A 13,956-nucleotide genomic window follows, 5' to 3' on the forward strand; every position below is an offset into this window, starting at 1 on the left:
TTGAGTTTGCTACACCGATTCATGCATGTAGTAGGTAAATAACGAGTGAGGCAAATGCATGTCTACGCAGAAACCAAACGATAAAAATGGCTCCGAAGACAACAAGAGGCTGTGCATTGCCAAGTTGTGGAAAAACACAGTCTTTGCATTGCTTTCCTTCTGATCCCAACATTAGGAAAGAGTGGATGAACTTTATTTTTAATGAAGTTCCAGACCACGTCAGTAAGAACTTGGTCCTTTGTTTACTTCATTTTACCGTGGATTCGTTTACAAACAAGGCAGAATTCGACGCAGGATTTTCAGAAAGATTGAAAATAAAAGATGATGCTGTGCCGACTATATTGGATCCGACAGTAATGTCGCACCACACAAGTGTGAGTAACTGTTTTTATTACGTGGTCACTATTGCTTTGTCTGTTATTACAGTTCGTTTGATATGTACTGAGTATTTTTATGCGTTTTTAACCTAAATCACAGCAGCGTCCATCTATGAAGGATGTAGGCTGTCAAATATACATGCAGAAGTTTACATCGGTGGGCACACAGCTGTCCTTTGGAACAAGTTTTTTACTTTAATGAAAATGATAGACGATGAATTTAAGAATGACAGCTTGACCAACGATGGTACATTCATTTATACTTCGTTTACATGAAGCAGTGCGAATTATCCTTTGTCAGCTATAACCGTATTAACGCCTTGTATCTAAACTTTATATGCAACAGCAAATGAAATTTAAAACGTATAATATGCATAAATGTTAACAACATAACGACAAAAACAGCTTTCTGTATCGTCTTCGGCTAAACTTTAATATAATGTAATAAGCTAACTACCTCACAAATACATAAAGTATAAATATAAATAAAGATGATTATTTACCATGCTGTCGCAGGCTGTAGTACCCTTGCCATTTGAGGTGCAGGTTCGTTGTCTTCTGATTCAGGATCAGACTCTGGCTCAAACATGTATGGCTGAATTTCACCGGCTGCGATTTCTCAACATCGGAAGTTTTCAAAACAATTCCACACGTGTACTGACGGCGGCGTTGAAAATGTTTAAATATGCAAAACTGTTAGCCAATCATACCAGTGGGCATTTACTTCTGAGTCTACAATCTGCCACGCCTATTCAAACGGTGTGTTATGATGAGGGGGGTCAAAACAGGACAGAAAATAGCCTATTACTTCTAAATTATGATGTTTTTTTATGTAAAAATCTTGATAACATTATAAGTGGACCTCAGAGAACAGTACAAAATTAAAAAAAATTTCATCATACATAATTTTTTTAATCTCAGCAGTCTGGGCTGGTGGCTTTGAGTCATCCAAGCCTATTAAGACTTTTTTGATGAAGTTGAAGGTATGGGTCAATTCTTTAAGATAGTTGACATGCATCACATAAATCAAACTAAACATCAGAAGAAAAGCATAAGGCAAAGGGAAATCACTCTGAAATCACTCAAACTTTATAACAACTAACATTCCAGGTCTTGAAAGTCATCTTCACACAGGAAGACTGGAAGGGCCCAAAAAGTGGCTGCATGTATGTTGTTGATATCAACTTGTTCCTGGATAAAGAGAAGAGTGTTGTGTGACAGAAACAGCGATAGGGGGCAGGTGGCATGTGAAATCAAAAACAAAAAAAAATAAAAAAATTGTTTTATATATATATATATATAGATACACTATATTGCCAAAAGTATTCGCTCATCTGCCTTTAGACACATATGAACTTAAGTGACATCCCATTCTTAATCCATAGGGTTTAATATGACGTCGGCCCACCCTTTGCAGCTATAACAGCTTCAACTGTTCTGGGAAGGCTTTCCACAAGGTTTAGGAGTGTGTTTATGGGAATTTTTGACCATTCTTCCAGAAGCGCATTTGTGAGGTCAGACACTGATGTTGGACGAGAAGGCCTGGCTCGCAGTCTTCGCTCTAATTCATCCCAAAGGTGCTCTATCGGGTTGAGGTCAGGACTCTGTGCAGGCCAGTCAAGTTCTTCCACACCAAACTCGCTCATCCATGTCTTTATGGACCTTGCTTTGTGCACTGGTGCGCAGTCATGTTGGAACAGGAAGGGGCCATCCCCAAACTGTTCCCACAAAGTTGGGAGCATGGAATTGTCCAAAATCTCTTGGTATGCTGAAGCATTCAGAGTTCCTTTCACTGGAACTAAGGGGCCAAGCCCAGCTCCTGAAAAACAAGCCCACACCATAATCCCCCCTTCACCAAACTTCACAGTTGGCACAATGCAGTCAGACAAGTACCGTTCTCCTGGCAACCGCCAAACCCAGACTCGTCCATCAGATTGCCAGATGGAGAAGCGTGATTCGTCACTCCAGAGAACGCGTCTCCACTGCTCTAGAGTCCAGTGGCGGCGTGCTTTACACCACTGCATCCGACGCTTTGCATTGCACTTGGTGATGTATGGCTTGGATGCAGCTGCTCGGCCATGGAAACCCATTCCATGAAGCTCTCTACGCACTGTTCTTGAGCTAATCTGAAGGCCACATGAACTTTGGAGGTCTGTAGTGATTGACTCTGCAGAAAGTTGGCGACCTCTGTTCACTATGCGCCTCAGCATCCGCTGACCCCACTCTGTCATTTTACGTGGCCTACCACTTCGTGGCTGAGTTGCTGTCATTACCAATCGCTTCCACTTTGTTATAATACCACTGACAGTTGACTGTGGAATATTTAGTATCGAGGAAATTTCACGACTGGACTTGTTGCACAGGTGGCATCCTATCACAGTACCACGCTGGAATTCACTGAGCTCCTGAGAGCAGCCCATTCTTTCACAAATGTTTGTAGAAGCCGTCTGCATGCCTAGGTGCTTCATTTTATACACCTATGGCCATGGAAGTGATTGGAACACCTGAATTCAATTATTTGGATGGGTGAGCGAATACTTTTGGCAATATAGTGTGTATATATATATATATATATATTTTTTTTTTTTTTTTTGTTAAATACTTGACAGATATCAGTATCTATTATGAAGTGATTCATGTACATTTTCAAATAAAAAAATAAATAGAAATCAAATGTATATCATAGATTATTAGCACCAAAGATGCTTCTCATTGCTTCTGCCATCTTACCATTGTGGACAGTCTTCTGTCTGTGGATGGCCATCGGTCATGGAGTATGTTTGTCCAGCTCAGCGTTGAACTTGCCCTTTAGGTTGATATTTGCCTGAACATACAAATATGCATAATACATGAGAGTCAAACAAGAAAATGTAAGGAGTAGCAGAATGCTAAAAACAAAAATGAAACATAAAAGAGACAGCAATTGAGAAAATCTACCTGACACTCCATTGGAAGAGTCGGACAGTTTCCCAAAAAGTCTTAGACTGTTTTTGATGGATTGTCTAAAATAATCTGTTTGTGACACAATGCACATGTAGTCTGCATGAGCCATGTTGTACAAGTAGAATCCACTTTGGCACCTAAAGCAAGCCTTTTATATGCTGTAGACAGAAGGGGGGAACATGTCTTTAAAATCTGCTACTGATTTAACAGTTATTTCACCTAAACCAAGGTTATAAGCTATTAAATGGCTCTTAAATGTTCAACACAATAGGATTTTTGCTACCTTTGAGAGAGAAAGAAAAAAATGAAAATTGGAATTTCACTTACATTCACGTATGCAGTTGGCTCACAAACTCCTGCATAAAGAAAGGAAATAGCATTTGAAGTGAGGCACGGACACATAAAATGGATTCAAGTTTTTTAACAGGAGACAAATTTGACCTAATTAGAGCTAATCTAATTCTAAACATTGGCAAAAAAAAATAAAATAAAAATAATAATAATAAAATGCAACATTGAATAAAATTACTCTTATTTTCTAGTTTCACTTTGTTTCATAGTCAAAGTTGTAATTCAAGTTTAACTGCAATAACCAACAAGGCTGCAATACCCTGAAATATTCCAACTCTATGCCTAAATTTACAGTTCACACATTCTACACACTGGGGTACAAATAAAACTATACACTGTGCTCATAATAAATTATTTAGTAGCGATTGTCAAAACAAACAGGAAAATAGCTTTAGCTGCAGGAATACACTGTTCTTCTGCTTCAAACTACTAAATTTCCAAAGATCTTAGGGCCAAAAAAAGTTGTTAAAAAATTACTTAACAGATTTCAGCAGCAACCGACATAATAATAATGATGAGAAAATCTGGAGAAGCATGTTGAAGTAATGGCTCCCGCTTGCCATCTCTGACTGATGGTATGAAACTGGCGGGCTTCCAAGTTCTAATCTGAGCATGTGATTTGAAACTTGACTTCGGTTTATAATGTCCTTTATCTTACAGTCACATGAATAAAATATTAAATAAACATATACAGTAGTTTTAATGTTCACGGGTTCTCTCTACGATGTATGTTTTAAAACTTGCCTAATGAATTGAGTTTCCGCTGCCGGATGTTCATCCGCCATGTTGATTAAAAAATGACATTATGTAAATGAGATGATGTCGTTTAAAGTGTCATTTTTTATTTATTTTTTGTTGAGTAGCCTTTTCACTTATTTAAATTGTTTAAAATCAAGTGTTCAAATGATTAAATACACAAAGTATTTCAGTTCAATTAATTTTTTCAGAGTTTGGAGTATAATTCCCACATTTATTCCCACGTAGATTATACTGTTCAGGAATACAGTGTAGACAAATTGTCTATAAATGGAGACGATTTAGTACTGTGGCTACTCTCCCTAGAAGTGGCTGTCCAGCCAAGATGACTCAAAGGGCACACTGCAGAATGCTCAATGAGGTAAAAAAGAACACTAGAGTGACAGCTAAAGACTTGAAGGAATCATTGGAACTGGTTAACATCTCTGTTCATGAGTTCACTATACAGAAAACATTAAACAGGCATGGTGTCCATGGCAGGACACCACGAAGGAAGCTGCTGCTCCAACAAAAACATTGCTGCACTCCTGATGTTTGCAAAAGACCACCTTGACACTCCACAACACTACTGGGAAGTGCAGCAATGACAGCTTTGCAGATCCTTGGCATTCTAGCTGTCAGTTTGTCTAGATACTCAGGTGACATTTCACCCCTACACTTTCTGTAGCACATGCCATAGATGTGCTGTCTTGTCGGGCACTTCTCACGCACCTTACAGTCTAGCTGTTCCCACAAAAGCTCAATGGTGTTCCATAAAAGATCCATAACACTCTTTTTCCAATTATCTGTTGTCCAATGTCTGTGTTTCTTTGCCCACTCTAACCTTTTCATTTTGATTTTCTGTTTCAAAAGTAGCTTTTTCTTTGCAATTCTTCCCATAAGGCATGCACCCCTGAGTCTTCTCTTTACTGTTGTACATGAAAGTGGTGTTGAGCAGGTAGAATTCAATGAAGCTGTCCGCTGAGGACATGTGAGGCGTCTATTTCTCAAACTAGAGACTCTGATGTACTTATCCTCTTGTTTAGTTGTACATCTGGGCATTCCACATCTCTTTCTATCCTTGTTAGAGCCAGTTGTCCTTTGTCTTTGAAGTCTGTAGTGTACACCTTTGTATGAAATCTTCAGTTTTTTGGGCAGTTTCAAGCATTGTATAGCCTTCATTCCTCAAAACAATGATTGACTGAGGAGTTTCTAGAGAAAGCTTTTTCTTTTTTGCCATTTTTGACCTAATATTGACCTTAAGACATGCCAGTCTATTGCATACTGTGGCAACTCACAAACACAAAGACTATGTTAAGCTTCATTTAAAAAAACAAATAGCTTTCATCTGTGTTTGATATGATGGAAAGTGATTTTCTAGTACCAAATTAGCAATTTAACATGATTACTCAAGGATAAGGTGTTGGAGTGATGGCTACTGGAAATAGGGCCTGTCTAGATTTGATCAAAAATGACTTTATTCAAATAGTGATGGTGCTGTTTTTTTACATCAGTAATGTCCTGACTATAGATTGTGATCAGCTGAATGCCACTTTGGTGAATTAAAGTACCAATTTCCCTCCGAAACAGCTAAATCTGTACATTATTCCAAACTTTTGGCTGCCAGTGTATATCCACAGTAAAACGAGTCCTATATCGACATAACCTGAAAGGCTGCTCAGCAAGGAAGAAGTCACTGCTCCAAAACCGCCATAACAAAGCCAGACGACATTTTGCAAATGCACATGTGGACACAGATCTTACTTTTTGAAGAAATGTCCTCTGGTCTGATGAAACAACTGTTTGGCCATAATGACCATTCTTATGTTTGGAGGAAAAAGGGTGAGGCTTGCAAGCTGAAGAACACCATCCCAACTGTGAAGCTTGGGGGTGGCAGCATCATGTTGTGGGGGTGTTTTGCTGCAGGACTGGTGCACTTCACAAAATAGACGGCAACATGAGGAAGGAAAATTATGTGTATATGTATATTGAAGCAACATCTCAAGACATCAGCCAGGAAGTTAAAGCTCAGTCGCAAATGGGTCTTCCAAATGGACAATGACCCCAAGCATACTTCCAAAGTTGTGGCAAAATGGCTTAAGGACAACAAAGTCAAGGTATTGGAGTGGCCATCACAAAGCCCTGACCACAGTCCGATAGAAAATTTGTGGGATGAACTGAAAAAGCGTGTGTTAGCAAGGAGGCCTATAAACCTGACTCAGTTACACCAGTTCTATCTGGAGGAATGGGCCAAAATTCCAGCAACTTATTGTGAGAAGCTTTTGGAAGGCTATCCAAAACGTTTGACCCAAGTTAAACGATTTAAAGGCAATACTACCTCATACTAACAAAGTGTATGTAAACCTCTGACCCACTGGGAATGTGATGAAAGAAATAAAAGCTTAAATAAATAATACTCTCTACTATTATTCTGACATTTCACATTCTTAAAATAGTGATCCTAACTGACTTTAGACAGGAAAAGTTTTCTACAATTAAATGTCAGGAATTGTGAAAAACTGAGTTTAAATGTATTTGGCTAAGGTGTATGTAAACTTCTGACTTCAATTGTGTGTGTGTGTGTGTGTGTGTGTGTGTGTGTGTATATATATATATATAAAATAACACTCAGAAAATGTTCATATTACCTTCCAGATATCACTAAATTACACTTGCAATCGAAATTATTCAACCCCCCCAAAGTCAGTAAGGATTTACAAAGGTAAGCTTTTCTGATGACCCAGAATTTTTAAACTTTACATCTGTATCAGTTGAGTAACACATTCAAAGTCATAGTGTGAATATATAACCTAATATTTGTAAATAGCAGGATTTTTAAAAAATACATAATTATTCAACCCCTATTGCATGTAGCTGTTTCTTAAATATGTAAGGTTACACAAGTAATTGTTTTAAAACAAAATTAAGTCATCAGTCTGCAATGGCACTTATTTAAGTTTTAAAATTTAAGTTTAGTGTTGTAAGCAAAAATGTATTTCTATGCAAAAAAATGCAATTAAAAATAAGATGTTTCAAAAGCTAATAGAGGAGATTATTTCATTACACAAGAAAGGTCATGGCTAAAAGTACATTTCAAAGTCACTTAAATTTCCAATAGACAAAGTTGGCAGCACCTTTCATACATTTTTTAAATATGGAACAACAGCAACATTCTTGGGTTGTGGAAGAAAGCAAAACTTCACCAAGGGAAATGTTGACTTGAATATTCAAAAAGTAATTAAGAAAGACCTGTGGAGTCCTGGATGAAGGTTTTATAGACGTATGACACTAACTGAAAATGAGTTTTAGACCCATGGGTCAGCAGTACGTCTGGAATAAGATGACAAGGTGATGACAAGAACGACACCATCCCCACAGTCAAGCATGGAGGTGGGTCTGTCCTGTTATGGAGGTGTTTTGCGGCAGCAGGAAACAGCTATCCTGACTGTGACTGACACCATGGATTCTTTCAGGTATCAGGCCATTTTGGCATGAAAAATGTTATGTCTTCAGTGTGTAAATTGAAGCTCGGTGATCACTGGATTTTCCAGCAAGACAATAACACCAAGGATACATCCAAGTTGTACAAAATCTGGTTCAGGGATAGGTCGTGGAATGTCCTTAAATGGCCCTTTCAGTCCATCATTAAAATCCCATTGCAAACCTTTGTTGTGATTTCAAGGAAGCAGTGGCAGCACAGAAACCAAAGAATGTCAATGAGCTGGAAGTTTTTGCTCATGAGAAATGTGTAAAAATTCTAATAGAGAGGTGTCCGAAGCCTCAGAACACTTACCTGAAACATTGATTTGCTGTTATTAAGGATAAAGGGTGCTCCACAAATGATTGACTTTGGGGGATGAATATTTTTGACATGACATTTGTGGAGAGAATTAGTTATTTTTTATTTTAAAATTTGGGTAAACTGAACTCTTTGTTCTCAAAATCATTCAAATGTTTATTAAAAACTTACTTTGAATGTTTACTGAGGTTTTAGTTGATGTGTTTTAATTCACATCACCAGAATGTATTGCTGGTCAGGGGGTGTTGAATAATTTTGATTGCAGCTGTAGGTGCCATGAAATATGACACCTGTCGATGTGACAGCCCTAGGCTCTGTGAACAACTGAAAAAATAAATAAGTAAAAAATGGACAAGGGCCATGTCCATCAGAATATATTGAAGCACTTTCTGCCAGTCAGTGTAGTCCTGATAATAGAATCTATATATAAAATCTAAAGACTGTTATTGTAAGTGTGACGATTAAAGCAATAAATGAAATAATTGTAAGCAAAAACATAAGCACAGGATTTATAAGATGTTAAACAATTAATATTGCAAATCATTTAAAATGTTTCACGTTGCTTATCTATGACGTCTACGTTTACTTATGTGTATGATCGGGGTGTTTCTATATGGTTCAAACCATGGCAGATCAGTATTTGAGCCTGTCTGTATCTGTGTATTCCTTTTTTTATATTCTGTTAATCATGTTTCACCTGTAACTTTGTGTTTGTGTTTCAGACCAAGTGACATCAGCTCATTGTGGGATTGTGGCAAAGGATCATGAAAGAAAGGTAAAGGAGAATTGGGATTATTCAGCAACTGGATTGTATTTGATTAGATTAAGATTAGATCAAATCCAGAAGGGTTTGTGTCAGGTCAAGGGATTTGTTACCTTTGTGGTGAAATAAATTTCCTGTTAGATTTTGTTAGTCAACTCCCAAAGAAAAATCATTTAACCACAAATTTAACTTCTAATGAATTTGTTTAATTTAATTTACATTAGTTTTAATATGCATGGGGCCTTTACAATGCTTTGATGTCATGTTGCATTTTCCCTGTTGCTCTGTTGTGTGCTTCAGAGGGAATCACAGCTCTCTTCCACACTTTCTTTTGTGTATTCATTCATCCATGAAACACAAATGGCTTTTCTCCTGCTGGTCCAAAGCAAATTAGCCTGTTTATGATTGCGTTACACTCGCTCCTTCCTTTCATGCATTTGTTTACTGGCAGGAATGGAGTGATAAAACAGCCCTGCCCAGTTGTCTGTTTATCTGTCTGTCTTTCTCTTATCCACATCTCTTTCTCTTTCTCTTTCTCTCTCTCCATTGAGCATGCATGGCTCATCGATCAAGAGCCTCTGTTTCATGCGATGTGACAGTGAGTTTAAAAACAAAACAGGAAGTGACAAACCTTTTGACCTATTCCTCTCCTCCCAGCATCCCTTCATCCTCTCTCTCCACTAATAAACCTTCAGCCATTAGCATCACAAATTACCCTGTTATCTGTAACTGATGAAATTCAGCACTTTTTTTGGACTTTGAAAGTGTTAGAAACCTGTATTTTACTGCTAGCACATAGAATTGTACCTGTAGAGAATTTCCCTTTTATTAACACATAAAGCTTTTTTAACTGATGTGTGCTAATAAGAAGGCTGAAGGCTTCTTTTCTTCTCTTTGAATGCAGTCCACCTGCACTTTTACATGCACAGATAAAGATCTGAATGCTGGATTTTACTCGTACTCACATTTTCGGACATGGAAATAAATGTTTACGTTCGCTAAACGCCTGAAACATATTGCTCACAAAACTGCAAAGTAATTTATTGATCTGGCAAGATCTAATATAATTGTCTGACTTTATGAAATTTCCGGGTGTATTAGCACAAATTATTTTTATTAGTCCATCTGAAAACAAAGGTGTTTTACGAGATACCGTTTTGAAATAATGAGTTCTTTGGAGGATGAAGTAATTGTACGACCGTGCACAGAGAATGCTGTACCATTATTTAATTTTTTTCCATGCTTATCTATTGTTTGTGGTATCATCTGTTTCTGATAAACCTGCTCCTAAATTGTCAGTGAAAGCCAAATGAATGGTGGTTGGTCACTACATGTCAGTCTGTCTGTCTCCTCCTGTCTAGAATAACAACCTGGACTCATAGTAAAATCATTTCTATTATTACATTTTTGCTAAATTAGTTTTAGGTGCCTCGTTCTATGTATCGCTGCAGTTTTCTGGTGAAATAAACACTAAAGGCACTGCAACAACAATTACTTTTATTTACTTTCACACAAATCACGAGTAAAACAGCAGATTAACACTTATTTTTTGCTCTGTTCCCCACACTATACTATCTCATTACATCGAAACGTCATGGTTACTTTCGTAACCTCCGTTCCCTGATGGAGGTAACGAGACGTTGTGTCAATGTAGTGAAACTAGGGGTCACTCTTGGGAGCCCCAAACACCTCTGCTTTTTTGAAAAAAGGCCAATGGGAATTGGCGAGTGGAATTTGCATGCCACTCCCCCAGACATACGGGCATAAAAGGAGCTGATATGCAACCACTCGTTCAGGTTTTGTGCTGAGGAGCTGAGACCTGGTCCCAGCCATTTCAGCGGGTAGTTCAGCATTGTGGCAAGAGGGACACAATGTCTCGTTCCCTCCATCAGGGAATGGAAGTTACGAAAGTAACCATGATGTTCCCTATCTGTCACTCACTCGACGTTGTGTCGATGTAGTGACACTAGGGGTCCCTATACAAAGCACCACAACTAGCTGAACTGTGTTACGTGAACTGGCGGTGCGAGACGGGCAGACCGCTGTGTGCCTCGTAGCCAGTGCACCAGGCGTAACCTCCCCCAACGCTCTTATGAGCATTGAATGGTCCTTCAGGAACAAGTTGACTGCCCAACAATAGGGACAGGCTAGCCCAGCCGAGGCCTCTTTTCCTCTTTTTTTCTCCCCAAAAAGAGTGCAATTTGTTAACCGACTGGGAGCCATAAGTGTCTACGTCGGGAGGTGTCCCTCCCAAGGGGAAGACACCGCGGAGACCACACCCCGCCCACAAAGGGGGGGGGGTATTTTGAGTGGAATATGTCACATGGTCTTACCGAGTCTTGTTGGAAATATGTCATGTGGAGAGGTCCCATGGTAGGTCCTACCCAAAGGAGGAAGAGTTTCTACAAAGCACGGCGTCCGGGGGCAGAGGGGCCTCTGCCCAAGGAAGATGCAGTTTACCGACAGGGAAACTTTTTTATAGAAGATATCACATGGGGTCGCCTTCGGGGAACCAGCACATGTGGAGCACCTATCTCAGTACAGGGCCTCATTAGTGCACGTACTGGGCCGACAGCGAGTTTCTCCACAAACTCAACTGCCAGAGGGCTAAGGAGGAAAGTCATCCAGAGATCACAGTCTATGAACACGAATGGGAGTCACATCTTCATCTCAAGGGAGGGGAAAGGCACTATGTGCAAGCGGTACACCTGGCCAGCTGTCCCAGAACTTTCCTGCTCGTGCCTGCCAATACACAGGATGAGACCGGCTCAACCCGGAGATTGTAGAACCTCACAAAGGTGTTGGGTGCTGCCCAGCCCGCTGCTCTGCATATATCTGCCAAAGAGGCACCACTGGCCAGGGCCCAGGAGGCCATCACACTCCTGGTAGAGTGGGCTCGTAACCCCGCAGTCCTGAGCCTGATGTGCCATCGCGATGGAGTCAATGACCCAGTGGGTGATCCTCTGTTTGGAGACAGCGCTTCCTTTCCGCTGTCCACCAAAGCAGACAAAGAGCTGCTCAGAGCTTCTAAAGCTCTGCGTGCGATCCAAATAGATGCGTAAAGCTCGCACCGGACACAGCATCGGCAAGGCTGGGTCTGCCTCCTCCTGGGGCAGCGCTTGCAGGTTCACCACCTGATCCCTAAAAGGGGTCGTGGGAACCTTGGGATCATAGCCTGGTCGGGGTCTCAGGATCACGTGAGAGTAACCCATACTGAACTCCAGGCACGTTTTGCTGACAGAGAACGCTTGCAGGTCCCCTACCCTCTTGATGGAAGTGAGCGCAGTCAGGAGGGCAGTCTTCAAAGAGAGTGCCTTATGCGACCCCGAAGGACTACAGAGAGGTCCCACGAGGGGACGAGGTACGGTCTGGAGGGATTCAACCTCCTAGCGCCTCTCAGGAACCTGATGATCAAGTCGTGCTTCCCCAAGTACTTTCCATCTACTGCATCGTGATGAGCCGAAATAGCGGCTACATACACCTTCAAGGTGGAGTGTGACAGCCGCCCCTCCAGCTTCTCCTGCAGGAAGGAAAGCACCGATCCGACTGCGCATCTCTGGGGGTCTTCGCGTCGGGAAGAACACCACTTAGCGAACAGACACCACTTCAAGGCATACAGGTGCCTCGTAGAGGGAGCCCTAGTCTGAGTGATCATGTCTACCACCGCGGGTGGCAGGCCACTTAGGTCTTCCGCATCCCATCCAAGGGGCAGACATGGAGATTCCAGAGGTCTGGTCAGGGTGCCAGATGGTGCCCTATCCCTGAGAAAGAAGGTCCTTCCTCGGGAATTCGCTGGGGGGGGGGGGGGCTGTCGCGAGGAACGTGAGATACGACAACCACATCTGGGTGGGCCAGTAGGGTGCTACTAGGATGATCTGCTCCTCGTCCTCCATGTCCTTGCACAGGGTCTGTGCAAGTAGGCTCACTGGGGGAAATGCGTATTTGCGTAGTCCAGGGGGCCAGCTGTGTGCCAGCGCATTTATCCCGAGGGGTGCCTTGGTCAGGGCGTACCAAAGTGGGCAGTGGGTGGATTCCCGGGAAGCAAACAGGTCTACCTGTGCTCAACCAAATCAGCTGGACCACCTGGGGGTGGAGTCTCCACTCTCCCCTGAGGGTAACCTGCCGTGACAGCATGTCCGCTGCGGAGGGTGAGTTGTGACATGCAATGGGAGCGTAGACTGCCTTGACGGTTGATGTATGCTACTGTTGCTGTGTTGTCCGTCCGGACCAACACGTGCTTGCCCTGGATCAACGGCCGGAACCTCCTCAGGGCTAGCAGTACTGCCAACAACTGTAGGTAGTTGATGTGCCAATGCAGACGTGGGCCAGTCCAGGAGCCGGCGGCTGTGTGCCCATTGCATACGGCAACCCAGCCCATCTTGGAGGAGTCTGTTGTAACCACGACATGCCTGGAGACCTGCTCTAGGGGAACCCCTGCCCGTACAAATGCAAGGGCGGTCCAAGGACTGAAGAGGCGGCGACAGATCGGCGTGGCCATGCGACGTGTCCCACCGCACCATGCTCATCTCGGAACTCGAGTCTGAAGCCAGTGCTGAAGTGGTCTCATATGCATCAACCCGAGTGGTGTGGCAGCCGCTGAGGATGCCATTTGCCCAAGGAGCCTCTGAACAAATTTCAGTGGAACCGCTGTCCTCCATCTGAATGCCTTCAGACAGTTCAGCACAGATGCCCACTTCCCTTAGCGGGGCAAGGGCTGCCTCTGTGACCTTCATGAAGATGCGAGAGGATAAGGACAGGCCGAAGGGGAGGACCTTGTACTGGTACACCTGGCCTTCGAAGGCAAACCTCAGGAAGGGTCTGTGTCGAGGTAAGACGGAGACGTGGAAGTTGCGTCCTTCAGGTCTACCGCCGCGAACCAATCTTGATGCCGGACGCTCGCTAGAATGCGTTTTTGTGTCAGCATCTTGAACGGGAGTATGTGCAAAGCCAGGTTCAGTACTCGCAAGTCCAGGATTGGTTGCAACCCA

At 42.0% G+C, this 13,956-nt stretch overlaps 2 protein-coding genes across 2 annotated transcripts in view; both read left to right on the forward strand.

Annotated features, from left to right (window-relative positions):
* LOC127444918 (uncharacterized) overlaps positions 1-13,956 on the forward strand; it is a 239,234-nt gene that overhangs the window by 156,314 nt on the left and 68,964 nt on the right. The gene's annotated exons all lie outside the window — the stretch shown is intronic.
* The window catches only part of LOC127444745 (vacuolar protein sorting-associated protein 8 homolog), a 151,736-nt gene that overhangs the window by 110,022 nt on the left and 27,758 nt on the right, over positions 1-13,956 (forward strand). Inside the window, exon 9 of the mRNA XM_051704307.1 lies at positions 8,928-8,980. The gene's annotated coding sequence lies outside the window, so the exon portion shown is untranslated. The remainder of the gene's footprint in view (positions 1-8,927; positions 8,981-13,956) is intronic.

Source organism: Myxocyprinus asiaticus, chromosome 8, assembly GCF_019703515.2.
Source record: "Myxocyprinus asiaticus isolate MX2 ecotype Aquarium Trade chromosome 8, UBuf_Myxa_2, whole genome shotgun sequence".
NCBI classification, from domain to species: Eukaryota; Metazoa; Chordata; class Actinopteri; order Cypriniformes; family Catostomidae; genus Myxocyprinus; species Myxocyprinus asiaticus.